The sequence below is a fragment of the Lissotriton helveticus genome, chromosome 6 (genome assembly GCF_964261635.1).
Source record: "Lissotriton helveticus chromosome 6, aLisHel1.1, whole genome shotgun sequence".
Classification (NCBI taxonomy): domain Eukaryota; kingdom Metazoa; phylum Chordata; class Amphibia; order Caudata; family Salamandridae; genus Lissotriton; species Lissotriton helveticus.
This window is the reverse complement of record NC_136067.1, coordinates 896,254,167-896,273,962: the sequence shown is the minus strand read 5'-3', so window position 1 is coordinate 896,273,962 and position 19,796 is coordinate 896,254,167. Positions and strand designations below refer to the sequence as shown.

General features: G+C 41.7%; 2 protein-coding genes across 12 annotated transcripts in view; one reads left to right on the top strand and one right to left on the bottom strand.

Annotated features, from left to right (window-relative positions):
- LOC144763176 (amine sulfotransferase-like) overlaps window positions 1-19,796 on the bottom strand; it is a 540,275-nt gene that overhangs the window by 8,491 nt on the left and 511,988 nt on the right. The gene's annotated exons all lie outside the window — the stretch shown is intronic.
- The window catches only part of LOC144763179 (uncharacterized), a 500,850-nt gene that overhangs the window by 387,391 nt on the left and 93,663 nt on the right, over window positions 1-19,796 (top strand). For 5 of the 11 annotated variants that reach the window (XR_013596177.1, XR_013596173.1, XR_013596178.1 and 2 more), the window contains one exon: window positions 7,531-7,620. The exons of the other annotated variants lie outside the window; for them this stretch is intronic. The gene's annotated coding sequence lies outside the window, so the exon portion shown is untranslated. The remainder of the gene's footprint in view (window positions 1-7,530; window positions 7,621-19,796) is intronic. 11 annotated transcript variants of the gene reach the window in all.

Sequence of the window (19,796 nt, the reverse complement as noted above, 5' to 3'; positions counted from 1 at the left end):
TGGGGAAAATATGAAAACATCATGATCTTCTGTGTATTTACACATACTTTATTGAATTATAGTTATAAAGTCGAGCAAAAACTGTAGGGTTGCATACAATTACAAATTCTGGTCATACATGGCCTACGACATGAACTGGAGGTGGTTGACACAATAATGTAAAAACAAGTAGTCTCATGATATATTTACCTACACACAAATGACAACATTGTGAACTATGAACCAGCCCTGTAAAAGAGTAAGTAATGCTAGTGATAGAGTCATTGTTAGAGTGAGTGGAAAATGATGAGTGGGTAGTCAATCAACTCTATCATGTTAGTTTCTCTAAAGCCATACCCCCCCATATGTGGTATTGGTTTAGTGTGGCATGTGAGGTTGTTGCAAGGTTTTGTTCCATGGGAGAGGGGGCTCAGGTAGTCTGGTTTGCATGCCACAACCTAGCCTCTACTTCCTATTTGTGGCAAATCATCTCGGATTTTGCCCAGGGTTCCGCCCAGCCCTCCTGTCTCAACCCTCTATCTGCTTCTCTTTTCAGTAGTGTACTCTTGCAGCCAGCCCATTTTCGAAGCTACGTGGGCCACCTCCGAATCCTGGGTCCCTCTGGGGACTTCCAGGCCATTGTCAATTGAATGAAATAAGCTTTAGTTCGATAAAAACATATCTTAAAAGCGTGAGACAGTACTTTAACATCATAAAAAGATTGTGTTTGCATAAACATGATTGTTTAAATAGCAATTACCCATATTTTAAAAAGGGCTTGAATTGCATCAACAAAGATAAAAACAGAATAAAAGAATAAAAAGTACGTGCAAGTAATAGTGCAAAACAAATTATTGGATGTCGCTAAGCCTTTTTGATCTAATGGACCATGCCCATCTCAAAAACTTTGACAGGCCACATACATATAACGATCGGGTATCAGACTTAAAGATGCGCAGTGCTATGGAGTGGTCTCTAGTATCCAAGTCTCTACAGAACGGTTTGAGCCAGCAATTCCTTGGAGATTTGTACGCTGGACATGCAAACAAGATATGTGCAATTGACTCTATTCTAAGTTCACAGTTTGGGCAGAAAGGTGTTGTTTGGAAAGGAACTTTCCAAAGGTCAGTCAGTTCACGTAAAGGTAATATACCTACCCTAAATTTAAAATACAGGGCCCTATCATAGGGCTTCTGTATAATATCTAGGTAGAGTTCACAGAGTGCAACATCCTTTATCCGCAAGAACTCATCCGTTATTCTGCCTAGTTTGCAATCTGAGTTGCCTTTACCAATTAACCCAACTCCAATATAACTTCTTCAGTACTGCCTTGGGTGGGGCAGTTCTATTTTCCCATGCATCCTTGAGGCCCAGATCATAGAGCAAGGATTTGACATCTTTTAGCAACTTAATTTTTTGCCACCCCGTCATGGACATTATTTCCGATAGGCCCTCCGCATATTTTATTAGCTCTGGCGCTCGCCACAGCTGAGCCCACAGTAAAAGTGATCAAACTTTTGCCAGATCATTAATTGAATGACACCCCAGATCCAATAACAGTGGAACCGTGGGGATGCTCTGGGGAAGTATCATTAATTCTTTAAGGAATTTATTTTATGATCTTACTAGCTGGTCCATATTGGTTGTACCCCAAAGTTCGGCTCCGTATAGGGCCGAGCTCACTCCTTTCGCCTTGTATATATCAAGGACCGGAGCAATCGGTCTAGATGTTTAAGATCGATGTTCCCTAAGTATAGCACCCGCTACCCTTTTGTGGTTTAGCATCATTTTCTGTATGTGTGGGTTCCACTGCATGGTGTCGGAAATGCGTATACCCAGGTAGTCGAATATGTTGACCCTTTCCAGTGTTACAAGGTTCAGGACTGGGGGCCGCCTACGTTTTTTTGGTGGATTCAGTACCAGATACTTAGTTTTGCCTGAATTTATTACAAGCCCTCTCAGGGTACAAAAGGACTGGAAATTATCTAAGAGGCTCTGAAGGCCCATAGGTGATTTAGAGATGAGGAGGGTTTCATCAGCGAATAGGAGAGTTGGAATACGTTCGCCCGTCAGGGATGGTGCATCAGATGGAACTCCCTGCAAGTGCTCCACCACACCATTCACATAGAGTGAAAAAAGAGTGGGAGCAAGGACACATCCCTGGCGGACACCCCTATTCACTGGAATTCTATCAGTTTTCTGCCCCTGTGAGCCCCACCTCACCTGGGCAAAATTTCCTTCGTGAAGCCTCACTAGTATTGCAAGGATATTCGGAGGGATCCCCAATTCAGACAACACTCCCCATAAACGTTCCCGGGGCACCAGGTCAAAGGCAGTCTTTAGATCGATGAATGCGAGGTAAAGACTGCCCTTGCCTATGAGAACCACCTTCAAATAAATAATTAACAATCTAAATACCTGTTCTATGGTCCCAGTACCAGCCCTAAATCCCGCTTGATAGTCAGAAAGGATTTTATTGTCATCAGCCCATAGTAGAATCCTCTCAACGACCACCTTCCCAACAACCTTTTGAGTAGAGTCGATCAGGCTTATTGGGCGGTAATTGGCAGGGTCGTCTCTGCGCCCCTTCTTAAAAATCGGGACGACCTCTGCCCCCTTCCACGACTCAGGAATTGTGGCGCCCTTATCGATGGCATTGATTAAGATAGAAATAAGCTTTCCCCATTTGGGCGGGTCCGATCGAAGAAGATCTCCGGGGAAACCATCGGGGCCTGCTGCTTTATGCAGTACAATACACTTGATGGCATTTTCCACTTCCTTTTCGGTAAAGGGGTAGCTATTGGATTCCCCCAAGGTTACTAAGGGTTTTTGGGAAATTGATTCATTTTGGTCTCCCTGCGGACTAGAATAGAGTTTTGAAAAGTGGTCGAACCAGGCTTGTCTTGTTATATTGCACGTTATAAGATCACAAGCTGGTCTATTCTTAGTTCTTATAATATTCCAAAAGCGGCCAGCATCCCTCCCAATGCTGGCCTCCTTTAGTGCTTGCCAATACTGTTCCTCCCATTCCTTCTTCGCTTCTGATACGGTCGCCTTAAACTCTTTCCTGGTTAGCTGTATCATCACTTGGGATTTGCACTTTACTGCCTATATTAGTGCAGATTTCTTACGTCTGCAATTTTTTGTGTACCATCCATCGTTACCATTAGGCTTTTGTGGCCCCCTCTGCGCCCCACCTTTATTTTGAACTAGAAATAGGTTCCCCAGTGCTTTAATGGTGCCTTGGAATATTACCGACACCCTAATTGGATAATGTTGGTCCACAGGAGTCGTGCCATCTCAGTCAGTGCCGCTAACAATAAGGCCCCTATATCCCAGACTTTCCCATCGTCTATAGCAACTTTGCACCATTTTAGGCGCCTCTCGCAGTTAGAGGGACACACTTCTAATATTAACATTATTTTATCTATAGCCACAGGCCCGTACACAGACAGCCACAGGGAATGTAAACTCAAAGAGAGTGGATTGTGGTCACTATCGTCAGTTGGATGTATTGACATATCTGCACAAAATGCCAGAGTTTAAAGTCAAGAAGGATATAGTCAATCCTTGAGGAAGGATTTGCCCAATTATACGTGTGGGCCTAGGCAGGGTCTGAAACAGTCCTGCCGTTTGCGGCCCTCAAGCCAAACTCCATAAGTAATGTATTCAGCTGTATGGCCAATTGCGATCACCTCTTTATCGGATGGATAGATAACGTAGGAATTCCCCTCTTAGCATCATCTTCAGCGATGTCTAGAACATCCTCTGCCGCAAGGGGCCCGAATGTACAATTGAAGTCCCCTGCGATCAGGACGTGTATGTCGTGGTGACATTGCCTGAGTTCATTTTCCAGAAGTGTAACTGTGGGGGAGGGGCTCCTCCTTTTGTTCCTCAGGCATATATATTGAATATCTCCAGTATTCTCCCTCTCCGATCACCCCTGACCGAAAGCCTTACAATATCAAGGGAATTGCATTGCGTCTGCTTAATGCTACAGCCCAAGGAGATGCTAACCCAAATTAAGAGCCCGCCCGAGGGGCGCCCTCTCCCTGTCAGCGGGGGTACTGCTGGTACAAAATAGGAAGTGTAGTCGACCTTATGATGCGGCACCATGCTCCAGGTTTCCTGGAAAATACAAATCCTGTGAGTCTCAACCAGATTATTCCAATCGGGCAGGTCTAATTTCTTTGAAATGCCCACTATATTCTAGCTAAGAATCTTTAAGCTATGATCAGCTGCAGTTAAATCCTGCGATATATATGTTGGCGCAAAGTATGCACTATCCTGTGACGCAATAGGCTCAGGCATCGGGAGTTGCGGGGCAATGGCCTGTAACCTGGGAATATTTTTCGGCCTGGAGGATTGTTCTGATGAAATCGGGCTGGTTTCATGGGGTTCGACATGAGAAGCCTGAGTGACACTTATTGCCTCCCTAATTTCAATCTCATGGCATTTTCCCCCACCCTCATGGGTCCCACTCTTGCTCTTAGTATTTGTTGGTTTAGTCACTAGCCTATTCTTACAGCTAGCAGCTTTAGTTAGAGAGACACTATTAGAAGTTTGTGGGTACCCATGCTGCTCTTCAATCATCCTACTAACAGTAATCCAGGTCTTATCGTCAGCTTTTGCCACCGATATAGGGGAACACATTTCCCCATGTCAGTATGCGTTTTCTATCCCATAAAAATCTGGACATTTGTTAAGAACAGGAGCAGAAAAATTATCCTGAGTAGCCCCACCTTTCATCCCTCTCCAGGGTGGATAATGGGGAATCTGTATGTGTTGCGAGTAGGCAGATTGCGAATGGGAGTGGCTCAAATCATAGGTGCCAATTCCATTCCAATCTCTACCATACTGTTGGTCACATATAAACCTCGCAACACGTGCATCCCTGAAATTCACAAGATTGCAGTCCCCAAAAGTGTCCTTAGACCTGTTGCCAACCCAGTTAACCCATTCTTACAAATAGAACCTGACCGTCCATTTGGCTCGAGAGCGGTCTGTTCTTGTTCAGCCAATAGGTAGTTTTATTTTTAAGTTCATGATAAGATTCGGTTTTGCCGGCCTTGAGTTGTGGAACTCCAGTTAGTACAACTACATAAGGTAAGCATTCAGGGGGCAAAATAATATGACTTAAGGTTTGTTCAACTGGGTTTTCCATACCGATCTTTTTTCCTATTAGAGATGAATCCTTAGGATGCCTATTTGTTTTACTATGGCTATTTTCTGCTTCCCGGCCCTGCATAGAAGAGTTTCGGGGAAGCCCGTTAGCCTCTTTAGCCAAAGTTAGATTAATGGATTTTCTGCCTGGCTGGGCGTCATGGGTTAGGATATTCGTTGCTACCGGAGTAGTTCCGGATGGTGGCCCAGGGGTTGCAACAGTAGGTGGAGATACCAGCACAAGTGGAGGTGTGAGATCTTTCAAGGGATTTTGTGTCATTTAGAGTCATCCTGTCTATTTCTTGCCTGTAGTTTTATTAGTGTTTTTAGGGGAAAAAAATTGTCTAATGTGGCTTGTTCAAATCTCTCCAGCCTCTCAGATAATACTTTTATCCTCTCAAGTAGCGTGAGTATGAGCGATTTAGAAACTTGCTCTATCTGAGCGATAAGGGGAGTCTGGAGTGTTGGGCCTGTAGATGGGAATGAGTTTGGGGTGGGGGTTACCAACTCTATCAGGTTTCGAGGCGCTGAACTGCCGGCAGGTGGTTCATCCCTTGCTAGTGGAGGTAGAGAATTCACTGGCATCCCCGGGCCTATTGTTTTCTTGGTTACCTTATGGGCTTTTATTTTGGATTTTTGGGAGGATTTTGAGCGTCCCTCCTTCTGACCACTACCAACTCTTTTTCTTTTTACAGGAGCTGCTTTAGTCCCTACAATATTCGCTGTCTGAGACTGCGCTAAAATGCCCAAGGGGGGCATTATATTACTGGTGCATGCAGGTTCCCTGTCGAAAATATCCACCTGTAATAAATTTGAGGGATCAGTCGGGGTTAAAGGTCCCTGCACTACGGACATCCCAGCGTTAGCCCCTGGACTACACTAGCTAACGAATACATTGCTGGTTGTATCTCTATCGATATGCTTCTCTGCCTTATCAGGGGAGGTAACCAGTGCTAATGGACCCAAGGAAGAAAGCTTAAGATTCAGTGGCTCAACGGAGAGGCGTCGCTCAGTGATAGCGATTTCTTGTTCAAGGACCGAGTAGGCTCGAGTGATAAACTGGTCTAGTGTGCCACTAACACACCCCCCTACCCTCCTTCCTTTCGCGACCGTGTAGTCATTGGCATATACAACAGTTTTATACTATGATATTACAACAACCCCTGAACTTGAATATTGGAAAGTTGTGCGACAGCATGTGAGTAGCCTTATGAAAGCAAAAGCAGTAGGGGTGAAGTTAGGGGGGTGGCCCAGCCCGGCCTCCTCCACCCCCTGACGGCCACAGACGGTCCCAACCTTGTCCCGAGCTTCTCCCGGGACGCTCCCGCGCAGCGGGGGAGGTAGCTGATTAAATATTATCAATGTCAGTAGGGCGGTGCTCAGTAGCGGGAACAGGTGTGTGCGCCCAAAGAGTCCTGGGACTTGTAGTCCCTCCAACGAGCGTCCCTCTGCACGCCCCCGATGTCCTCCTCAATGTCAGGGGATAGGACGCAGCCCACAGTATGCTCCGCAATTCCAGCAACCAAGACAAGGTGAAAGAAGACGCTGCGGCACCATTGTCAATTGACATTTAGGTAGGAGTAATGCTATATCTGCAAATCTAGTCGTGACTGCTGCTGCCTTAGTGCAATAAATCTAACCCAAGAGGCATGTCCCAGTTGTCTAGAGCATGATCTACTAAGTCATGAAGTTCTTTCACTTATTATTGAGAGAGTTGCTGTTTGTTTGTTGTTCAGGTCACATGGATTGGTAAGCATAGATATCCTTTTGTAGCATCACAATTGCATTTAATACAGCCAGAGATATTTTTTCCAAATTAACTGGGATTCTTCAAGGAATTAGGTAGAGATTGTGCAATGAATTTTGTCCAAGATAGTGAAACATTAGTTGTGATAAAAGCTAGTAATGTGCTTGTTAACATTAAGAAATTAGAACATATGTGCCGCATCACAAATTCTAAAACTGTATTAGAGCACTTGATGGACACTGAATTTCATTTAATAAGATTACACTCAGAAATACTTATGACGAACAAGAGCAGCACATTATGGGGTAAAAAGGAGTAGCTAAATTACTTGCCAGCTATTTGAAAGTCAAGAAATAATGCTTTAAAATGTAATCCTTTCTGTCACGGGGGATATATGTATATGCACTAGAATATATACTTTGCTGGGATAACGTTGTTGATTAGCTACCCTCAGTTAAAAACTGATTTACATAATGTTGATTTAACTTCACTAGCGCAAGATGTACCCTCAGATGAAATTGCCAATGCAATTCATTAGTTAAAATACAATCTGAAAGACCAGGCATTTCTAGTGTAGAGTTGTATTTACATTTATTGTACTTTTCAAAATCTGATTCGTATCATATATATAATTATTTTAGTACAAGAAACAAAGAAAGAGTACTTTTGGAAACAATGGCGTGTATCTTCCTGAAGGAGGACTGCAACTCTAAGCTATGTAAGAATTAAAGGTATATTTCAATTATAAATGTGGATTGTAAGATTATTTTAAGGTTTTAGGCATGCATTTAGGATTCTATTTGCCATAATCATTTGAACCCCTAAAAACCTTGATTTGGAAAAAAGTGAACCTTCTTGAGACAACACAAGTAACTATTTCAATGTTTTATGCCATGCTTCGAAGATCAACTATACATTGGCTTTTTATACTATGGAAGGTGGAGGGCTTTTAATTGTTTGCATTGGAGTTTCAGGTTACAGTCCTGGAAATCTCATGGTTTTAGTCCAAAATATTTGAACATGATCTCTTTATTGTCTGCTTCTCCCAAAGCTCAAAATTATGTTCATGAAAGATTTTCTTTTGTTATTGAACGCTTAAAAGAGATCCTATTGTACGGTTGCCCCATACATCCTTCAAAATTATTCTATCACTAGATACAATTAGACAAAGTAAAGATAGCAGTAGATTTAAAAGTGGAAATAACAATTTATAATGTTGGGTTATGCTGATGAGATATTTCTTTCTGTTCAGAATCCAGATAGGTCCATATCTAGTCTCTATCATGGAGTTACATCTTTTTTTTTAAAGAAATCAGGTTATAAATAAAATCTGCATAATACAGAAATAATACCACTAAATGCATTCTGCTTTAAATCCAACTCTGATTATTGTGGATTACCCAGGATAATACAAACAAAATATGTTTGGGTATTTGGTGCTCCAAATAAATAAGAGAAACAATAAAATGTAACTTAGTGTGATACACAAATCCAACCTTTCAATATCATGATGCAATTTAAGGCACTTAGACTCAATAAGGATGGTGTTGTGTTGATCTCACAAACCACACACAGGAGCGATCGAGTGAAGGGAAGTGGTGTTATTCCAATAGGCTAAGCAGCAATGAAAGCCACCATCCATAATACAGCTATCTAGTAACAACAGTCAATATTTGAATTCTTGACACTTGTGACATCCCTAAGATTCAGTGAGCAGTGACTTCAGTTTTGACATAGATGATATACCACAGCAAGAGGATGAATTATACAAGTAGATAATTACTCATCCTCCCTCTTTGAGAAAACCAATGTCATCCCAATTCAGGAACAAAATTAAATAACACTATCCAAATTATTGGTAGAAATTTCCACCAAGTCGTTCTACTACTACCTAACTGTACATACATGTTTACATCAGGATGATAAACATACTTTTGAATATGCTAGTAAGTACAAACATAAATATAGAACATACTTTTCCAACTTTAAATTTAACAATTTTACAAAACAGCCAAAATAGTTTTTCAAAGTCCTTTCACACTGTCAATTGGGAATATGAGCAGAAGCTGGAAGAACAGAAGGTGTACCCTCCAAGGCATAAGGAATGTCTTTAGTCAAGTTTAAATCATTACCAACAGTAGCATTTACTTTGGTTATCCTGGACATGCTCCATATGTCACTGAGCCCAAAATGATCACACTGTTTTTTACTTTACTCATTATGAATGTTCCCAAGAATCTGCTGACACCCATCCTCACATGTTCAGATTTCTGAACCATAGTTCTGTCACCTACTTTCCAGTTGACTAACTTGGTGGAATGCTTGGCATCATACCTAGCTTTGTATTTCAAGTGACAATCTTCAGGTTTTACGGCAAACCTCTCTTCAGTGAGCTTTTATATTCAAGTACTTCTTTACCAAGTTTTAACCATGCTGGATTAGGTTTGGAATTTGGTATTCTAACTCTAAGAGTAAAAAAAAGGAGACTCCAAAGTAATGCTATTTGGGTTTCACCCTAGGTTCCTCCTTCAGAACCTCAGTTAGCAAAAGCGTATTATCAATTATTAGCAGTTGCCCTTTGGACCTAACTCATTACTCCTATGTGCAGTGAATAGAGAGCCATGTTCCGGTAAACAATAGAAAGACCGTCTAAAAATTCTTGCATTTCCTGTGACACAAACTGAACACCATTGTCAGTCACAGAGAACTGTAGCGTAAATGCCCTAGCAAACTCTTTCTTTTTTAATTTTTTATTGAAGCCGGAGTTGGTTTTTTGTGTTTTTTTTTTAATAACACAAACCATATATTGCACCATTATTTCATACACAGTAGAGAGGTCTAGAATGAAACGATATATATATCACACAGTGTAAGTGTACATTTAGAACACTGTAAAATGGATCATTACACACAATTTACACAATAATCAGCAGCCCTCATTGGTTACATCTAGCGCCGCACCCCATCCCACCACATCATTGAGCAGAATAACAAAATCTCTCCCCTCCAAGTTTTAGTCGAAGTTGGTACCCCATATTTTATTACATTTCTTGATGCCACCTATTCGTAGTGCAAATATGTATTCACTTCTCCTAACCCTTCTCATTTTCTGACCCCACACCAGGGCTGATGGGATTAGGTCTAATCGCCATTTTTGCAATATCAGCGATCTTGCAATTGCCATAGCTATATACAGAAATTTAGTTGTTGCATCAGTAAAGGGAAGATCAGGATCAAAACCAAATAAAATTAGCCTATTATTAACCTCCAGCTGGATATTGCATTACTGTTCCATATAGGCAAATAAATCTACCTAGTAATTATTAATTCTTGGGCAGCTCATCATAACACGTGACCAATTGGCAGCTGGATGATTTGTGCACCGAAAGCATTGAGAAGACTGATTGGCATACATCTTTGACATGGAGCAAGGAGTACTTTACAATGGCCGTTTGCTGAAAAACAGCATCCGACGCCAATTTGCCCCTCTCAAGGAGCTAAAATTTAGTCTATTAATCGTGGACCAAATATGGGGTGATATTTCGCAATTCTCATGATCTGACCATTTTTTAATGGCTTTTATCTCGAGATCTCCCCCCTTTAACGAAGTTAAATATTTCTTCCAGGCACCTGGTTTTTTATCTGAAACTGTAACTAATAGATCTTCAACTAATTGGGTCTGATCCAATAAAGAGGCAGCATCTATTTCTACAAGATATTTATATAGAGTACTATAAGAGATGGTTAAGATAAAATCATTAGAAATTGAATGGGATATTTCTGCCACTGTCATCCAGCTACCGTTCTTTCCAAAGGAAAAGCAGTTTGCCATGGATCGCTCAAATTTAAAATAGCTTCATCATTTTTCAACACCTTCAGAGACTTCGGCTTTGTCTGTTTTTTCCCTTGTGCTGAGGAATCTATAGGTGGGTTCATCAAGATATTGAAGTCCCCGCCCACGATTAAATCCCCTGGAACGTGAATTAATGATTGACATAACTCCTCATATGCTTTGGCATTATCCTCCACCGGTGCATAGAGACTTACAAATGAAAGGGGACTGGGCTTTGATCTGAAGGAGCACGTAACCCAACACCACCTCCCCTGTTTATCTTTACCCGAATTAAGAAAGTCAGCTTGTAGGTTTTTGTTTTGGAATATTGCAGTCCCTCTATGGAAAGCAGAGGACAATCAGAATCCCCTATAAGATGCCCAAGTTTTGAACATAGAAAAGTCTGGGAGTTTTAAAGTCGAAAAATGCGTTTCTTGCAAAAGAATTGCCCCGGGATTTTCAGATTTTAACCAAGCTTCAATAGCACACATTTTTTTCCGATAATTCAAACCATTTACATTAAATGAAGCAACTTTCAAAGTAGACATGTTAGCCCGGGTGAAAATAAGTTTTCAACAATCCCCAACCACTGAAGCCTGCTCCTCTTCTGACAAGAATCACTCAAAAATAGATGCAATGAATCAACAAAACCATGAAAAATACCCAACTTAATTTTTCCCCTTTTTAAACAGCACCCCCCCTGAAAAGTGAACATACCTCCCTCCACCACACCCTCCATGTCTCCCTCCCCCAATTCAACTCGGGTGCCATGTTATTGCACCCTGGTGATCCCACCCACCAACCCCCGATAAAGCGGCTGCTTTCCCTCGCATATTACCTTAGAAAGAGATCCTAATACACATATTAAGCCATAAGCCTCCACATCTGGACACCCTGAGCTGGATTTTACAAGGAATCCACATCACCTCTTCCTCCCATATAGAGAACTGAAACAAAAAAGGATTAAAAAAAAGAGGAAGGAAAGAGAGAAAAAAATCGTTGGGAGAAAGAAAGAAAAAGGCATAGGCATAACCCCGAGGTATCCCCAACCTAAATACTGCTGATCATACATAGGCAACAGTTTACCCTCCTTAGCCCTTTGAGCCATGGGAGACCTCTTTAAGAAAATCTTGCGCCTCATCCACATCAGTGAACATAAAAAAATTCCCTTTTACCAACACTCTTAATTTAGATTCCTGAGCAATTGAGGCCTGAGCCCCATTTGCCTTGAAAAAGTGAAGGATTTGAACAAATTATTTCCTGCGACGAGCTGCGGCGGCGGTCATATCTGAAAAGATTCTACACTTAGAAGTCTCGTTCACCACAAATTGCCGCTGTTGGATGGCCTTAGATGGAATCATCTCTTTTATCCAGAAGTCTGCAAAATTAATCAGAATAGTACGTGGAAGTGATGAATTAGGAAAAGGGTGAGGAGGAACACGATGGGCCCTTGTGATTGTGAAATCCCCTTGAAAGTCAGGCATAACTCTCTGTTTAATTAACTATACGCAGGTTAGATATTCGTGAATGGCTCTCCAATTGTTCCATTTTGTTTTCCAGTGCGATTTTATTTTTAGTGGCTGCGTCGACCTCTTTCCTGACTGAAGACAACTGATCTTCTAAGGCCGAAATCCTTTCCTCAGACTCCTGTAGTCTAGCTGGAAAGCTTCCCATTGTATTTTCCATTTTCTCTAAATGGAGATTAAGAGAGGCCAGCTCCGCTTTCTGTGTTTTTTTCATGTCTCGCACTTCTTCTAAGATCAAGTTCAACATATCCTTGATATTCATTTGGAAACTCCCGGTAGTGTCAGCCGACACGTTGGAGATAGAGTCAAGACCCAGGCTCGGATTAGGGCTGTCCAGGGCTATAGTTGAAGAGATAGCTTTTCACCCCTCACCTTCCCCCTGCAGCGGAGCGATAGTCTGGGCTACATTGATCAATGCTATAACTGGACCTTTTAAAGAATCTACCTCCGTTTTGCCGACTTGCACATTTCCAAGAATTGGTGGAGAAACGGGAGATACCACGCTTGGAGACACCGGAGTTTGATTAATCTCTCCATCAAGAGGCGAAGGCAAAATGGAGTCTAACAGGCCTGGCACTTCAATATTAATGGCGGAATCAGTTTCATCGGGCCTAGAAATGGACTCGGTGGTTTTGGCAGCTCCGGCAAGGTACTTGCTGGTCTGTGCAGTGAGCGCAGTCTGCACAGTTTGTGCTGATGAGCTTGGGCTGAAAGAAGAAGCCGGAGGCATAGGTTTTTTAAGAAAGAGTGAGAATTGCTTTCATATCGCTCAATTTCTTTTGTATGACTAGTCCTTCTTCTTGAGAGCAGGAAGGGGGGCTAGCAATAACTTTGTTCCTCCCATGGATTTCACCCTGGGGAGCAAGCTGTTGGATAGCTACATTTCCCTCCTCACCCTCTGAACTCTCAAACGTGGAATCAAGGTTACGGGCATTAAGGGTATTTTCAAGCCTGGCCGCGCGAGCTGCTCTTTAGCTTCTCGAGCTTCCTTGGCTATAAGCCAGCAAGTCTTTGTTTTAGGAGGGCGGGCATTTAATATCTTCCCCATTTGAAGTGATTTAAGTCAGAGACCTTATGCCCCATGGGGAGTTTTACACAAAGATGACAGCGTTTAAAATAGTTATTACGGCTATTATGATATTGTTCAGCGGATAGTCGACCACCTTCACATTAAATCCTCGCAATGACCAATAGCAGAATGCCAAAATGCTAACAGGTCTTCTCGGGCTCCTGAGCGCTCTTGAGCACTGACTTCCTTATACTCCAACTGCCACTGAGAAAAAAGACCCACCCTGGAGAGAACCGCAGTGACTGGCCAGAACAAGGAGAAAACGCCTGTTAAGTCGAGCGTGGCAGGAGATCTCTGACCTCTCCTCCACCTCGCCTCACCTCGGGTGGTGAATTGTGTTCTTGACAGCTGCGATCTCCCCCGGATCTCAGTCACCTTTGTTCTGCTTTCACCACAGCTGTTGGCCATCTGAAGCAGTCCAGAGCAGAACGCCGTTATTAGCGAAGCCGGGTTCCCGTGTACGGACCCGCTGAAAACTGCAGCTGAAAACCTTCCTGCTCCGCACTCGGCTCTCCACACTGGGAAAAGAGACACCCACGGCGAGAACCACCCATGCAGTCGAAAAGCCGGGAGGATACAGGGTACGTGCTCAAACAGCTTCTGTCCGCTGCCCAATTACCGGGGGTGGAGCAGTGGGTTCACCTGTGGCTACTGAGAGGCGTGGTCCTCAGCAGTCTAGCAAACTCTTTCTTGAGAAAATCTAAAATAGTTCTGGTGTTAAGCACACTAACACATTTGGTGACTAACCATTTAGAGGTATAATCAACCAACAAGAGGCCAAAACACTGAATAATTCCTTTCTGCACTTGTAAATGCATTCATTCTTCAATACACCTTGGCATATATATATATATATATGTAAAACATATTTAACCTTTACAGAAACACACATTCACTGGATGATGTCATGAGTGATGTCATCAGTGATGTCATTTGAGATGTCATGAGTGATGTCACTGACCATGTCATTAGTGATGTAATATGTGACATCATCAGCAGTGCATTGCGGGCGCGCAAGTTATAGCCAGCTCAACTAACTATAACAGGCGAATTTCTCTGGTTTTATACGAGTCAAATGTTCCACTAACTATAACGTCCCTGAAATCTATGTTTTTTTAGTGAATTTCCAAGGTTTTTAAATGCTAATTCCTAACTATAACGTGCCTAAAATCTATGTTTTTTTCAGTGAACATATATATTTATATATGAGTATATATATATATATATATATATATATATATATATATATATATATATATATATATATATATATATATATTCACTGAAAAAACCATAGGTTATAAACCATATATAGTTAGGAATTAGCATTTAAAAAACCTTACTTTACTCACACAAAACCATTGAAATTCCATATATAGTTAGTTGTACTAACTATATATCGCGCACCCGCAATCCACTGCTGATCATGTCACATATTACATCATTCATGACATGGTCAGTGACATCACTGATGACATCACTGATGACATCTCAAATGACATCACTGATGACATCACTGATGACATCTCAAATGACATCACTGATGTCATCACTGATGACATCTCATTTGACATTACTGATCACATCACTGATGACATCATTCATGTGATAATACGATGAACCTCTTCAGACTCTAATATAACCTTAGATACACTCAGTGTAAACACAGACTCACAGATTGTCACTCATCCATGAAGTTACACACACACCTAGTCAGTCATGCAAACAATCAATCACACCTCCATTTCCTTAACTATACAGTTAAACACACCTTACTTATTCAAACATATACTAAAACATATTTACTCACTTATACAATCCTGGATACAAGTTCACAATGATCCATACAGCCACTCACACATTCACTGGCTCTTATGCACAGTTATTTATATATGTCAACTCTCACATGTACTGTATTTTACATATGTACTTACTTTGACATGTAGCACTGAGATATCTATTCACTCACCAATACAGTCATGCACACAGTCAACCGCCCATACAGCTGTTTCCACATGCACTTTTGAACCCATACATCTATGCAGAGAGTCATACACCTCCCAGCCACCCATACACACTCTCAGTCTCCCATACAAATACTTGGGCAACCAATCAATAACCCATATAGTTAATCATATAGCTACTGATCAACACATGCAGCAGTTTACAGAACAACAGACATAATGATGCACAAATTAAGACAGTTTAGTCACTAACCCATGCACTCAGTGAGACACATTTAATCACTCACTCATACAGTCAGTCATGCACCTACTAAATCCTTTGTTCAGACACTTCTACATCCACTCATTCTTCAATATGTAAGACATATTTTAACTTTACAGAAACATACAGTCAATGGATGTTGTCATCAGTGATGTCATCAGTGATGTCATTTGAGATGTCATCAGTGATGTCATCAGTGATGTCATTTGAGATGTCATCAGTGATGTCATCAGTGATGTCACTGACCATGTCATGAATGATGTAATATGTGACATGATCAGCAGTGGATTGCGGGTGCGCGATATATAGTTAGTACAACTAACTATATATGGAATTTCAATGGTTTTGTGTGAGTAAAGTAAGGTTTTTTAAATGCTAATTCCTAACTATATATGGTTTATAACCTATGGTTTTTTCAGTGAATTTTCAAGGTTTTGTAAATGCTAATTCCTAACTATATATGGTCTATAACCTATGGTTTTTTCAGTGAATATATATATATATATATATATATATATATATATATATATATATATAACATTTCTATGGCAAAATGAAACCCCTTATTTTGTTCCTTTTCAAATTAAATGTATTAAGTGTTACCACTTTATTCCAATCAAGATGACTTCAGGTGTGCCATACTTTTGTCATAAGTAAGACTGTTAGCGTTCTAGTTGTTCTTTAGAACACTCTGGGACATTCTGTCACTGGGCTATAGTTGGGCTACATCTGGCTGATATTTGGGCTACATTAGTTTTTTTTGTCTCTGGCGGCCATCTTTGGGCTACATTGGGCTTCATTGGGCTACATTGGGCTACATTGGGGCTCCAACATATATATAGCCCAATGTAGCCCAATATATATTTTTCAAAGTTAATTTTCGTAAAAACCACTGGAGCATATATCTTGAGACATAGCAAAGGCACATCGGGCTACCAGTCCCTACAATTTTGCCAAGTTTCGTGAAAATCCATTCAGCCGTTCGAGCTAAAAGTGAGTCCAACCGCCCTATGGAAAACTCAATGTTAAAAACACGTTTTCGGACCCCCCTTTTTTCTCGGCCCCCGCTTGACGAAACCCCCCCAAATTTTCAGGGGCTGCTCAGAACCAAAATGTTCCATTTTCCAGAAAATTTCAGCCAATTCCGTCCTCAAACGCCAAAGTTATTCAACATAGAATTTTCAAAAATCCCATAGGAAAAAAATCCTAACTACATATACCTACTGGCGACCGCCAGTAGGTAATATATATATATTTATTATATATATATATATATATATATATATATATATATATATATATATATATATATATATATATATATATATATATATATATATAACATTTCTATGGCAAAATGAAACCCCTTACTTTGTTCCTTTTCAAATTAAATGTATTAAGTGTTACCACTTTATTCCAATCAAGATGACTTCAGGTGTGCCATACTTTTGTCATAAGTAAGACTGTTAGCGTTCTAGTTGTTCTTTAAAACACTCTGGGACATTCTGTCACTGGGCTATAGTTGGGCTACATCTGGCTGATATTTGGGCTACATTTGTTTTTTTTGTCTCTGGCGGCCATCTTTGGGCTACATTGGGCTTCATTGGGCTTCATTGGGCTACATTGGGCTACATTTGGGCTCCAACATATATATAGCCCAATGTAGCCCAATATATATTTTTCAAAGTTAATTTTTGTAAAAACCACCGGAGCATATATCTTGAGACATAGCAAAGGCACATCGGGCTACCAGTCCCTACAATTTTGCCAAGTTTCGTGGAGATCCATTCAGCCGATCGAGCTAAAAGTGAGTCCAACCGCCCTATGGAAAACTCAATGTTAAAAACACGTTTTGGGACCCCCCTTTTTTCTCGGCCCCCGCTTGACGAAACCCCCCCAAATTTTCAGGGGCTGCTCAGAAACAAAATGTTCCATTTTCCAGAAAATTTCAGCCAATTCCGTCCTCAAACGCCAAAGTTATTCAACATAAAATTTTTAAAAATCCCATAGGAAAAAAATCCTAACTATATATACCTACTGGCGACCGCCAGTAGGTAATATATATATATATCCAGTTCTCCACTTTGCTGGGGGCCTCCGGTCCTGCAGGGCGGGCTCATGACCAGGAATGGAGATCCTGGTACGATACGGGTTTCACCATAGCACAAAAATGAGCCCAACAGCGACTTCTGCAGCAACTGACTTTTATTTGTCGTCAACGGATGCATAACTTGCTCATGTTTCTCCTTACGCGTTTCGGCGTTACTGACGCCTTGTTCACAGGTGAGCAAATAAATTAAAACCAAGTGGTCACGTGCCTGTCAGAAATACTGCAGGTCCCAGAATGCACCATCATTATCTTTTGAACATGCATAGCGATTTCAATTTATGCTGAGTAGCGTGATTTTCATTTTGCATTATTGTTCATACTCGGTGCATTCAATTGTTGTCACACGATGATAATGGTGTTGCTGCATTGGCGCTGTTACCAAAGAGTAGAGTCGCCCTCTCTCATCTCCCTTTCTCAACCGCCTTTGCCGTGTTGCTGCAGAAGTCCATTTAAGCTGGCAAGCGGCGGAGAGCGATCCATGCCCCCTCAGTTAACCCCTTCGACGCTCATGACGAGCTCAGCTCGTCATGGATTTTCCATTGATTTCAATGGAAATTCAATGGTCCTCCTAGCACACCCCTTAGCATCCAAGTGGTTAATATCCATACACCTCCACTTTGCTGGGGGCCTCCGGTCCTGCAGGGCGGGCTCATGACCAGGAATGGAGATCCTGGTACGATACGGGTTTCACCATAGCACAAAAATGAGCCCAACAGCGACTTCTGCAGCAACTGACTTTTATTCGTCGTCAACGGGTGCATAACTTGCTCATGTTTCTCCTTGCGCGTTTCGGCGTTACTGACGCCTTGTTCACAGGTGAGCAATTAAATTTAAAACCAAGTGGTCACGTGCCTGTCAGAAATACTGCAGGTACCAGAATGCACCATCATTATCTTTTGAACATGCATAGTGATTTCAATTTATGCTGAGTAGCGTGATTTTCATTTTGCATTATTGTTCATACTCGGTGCATTCAATTGTTGTCACACGATGATAATGGTGTTGCTGCATTGGCGCTGTTACCAAAGAGTGGAGTCGCCCTCTCTCATCTCCCTTTCTCAACCGCCTTTGCCGTGTTGCTGCGGAAGTCCATTTAAGCTGGCAAGCGGCGGAGAGCGGTCCATGCCCCCTCAGTTAATATCCAAACACCTCCACTTTGCTGGGGGCCTCCGGTCCTGCAGGGCGGGCTCATGACCAGGAATGGAGATCCTGGTACGATACTGGTTTCACCATAGCACAAAAATGAGCCCAACATATATATATATCAAAGCTCACTATTCCGTCTGCTCTCCTTCACTCATGGCCGGGTGCTCTTGATTGCGGGTAACGGTACCACGCCGGTCACGATCAGACAAGGGCTCTGATGCAAAAAGCATGAGGCACTCACGGGGACAATTACAATATCTGTTTATTGGACAAACACTCTCGCAAGACGCGTTTCGGCCACCGCCTTTCTCAATTAGAGGCCGGCGCCACCTTCAGGCAGAATTTAAATACAGCCAATCAACAAAATAAAGAAAGGACATGTATAATGCATTATCAGCCACCATTTCTAAGTGGTGTAAATTCAGTTACAATCACTGACATAATTGTGCCCTGGATGGGCATGATAAACACACAAATTATATAATATTTTCTCAATTCCAGCCCTGAATGGACTTATCCACAGAAATATATACATTGTTACGAGCATCTTACTGTTTTGAATATAAGAAAAATCATTATCAGTGCAGAATGATCAATGTAAGAGTCATAAATGGACTGCTAACTCCTCCCCAGCATTCAGGCCGCCCGGTTTCTTAGTCTGGTTCTCAATGATGTGACGAGACTCTAGCCTGCGTAGCTGGAGCAACCTATTTCCTCCCCTTATGTCTGCTGGCACCTGATCCATATAGTAAAAGATAAGGAGTTCTCGGTTGCTTTGGTGAGACACTTTAAAGTGCCTCGCCACTGGGTTCGTAGGATCCTTATTTTGTATAGCCCTCAGGTGTTCTATGATCCTGATTTTCGTTGGGTGAGTAGTACTCCCGATGTAACACAGGCCACACGGACATACAAGACAGTACATCGTGTGACTTGTGTTGCAATTCATTAAGCTAGTGATCTTTTTAGGCTCCTTCATCCCCGGTATTCGGTAACTAGTC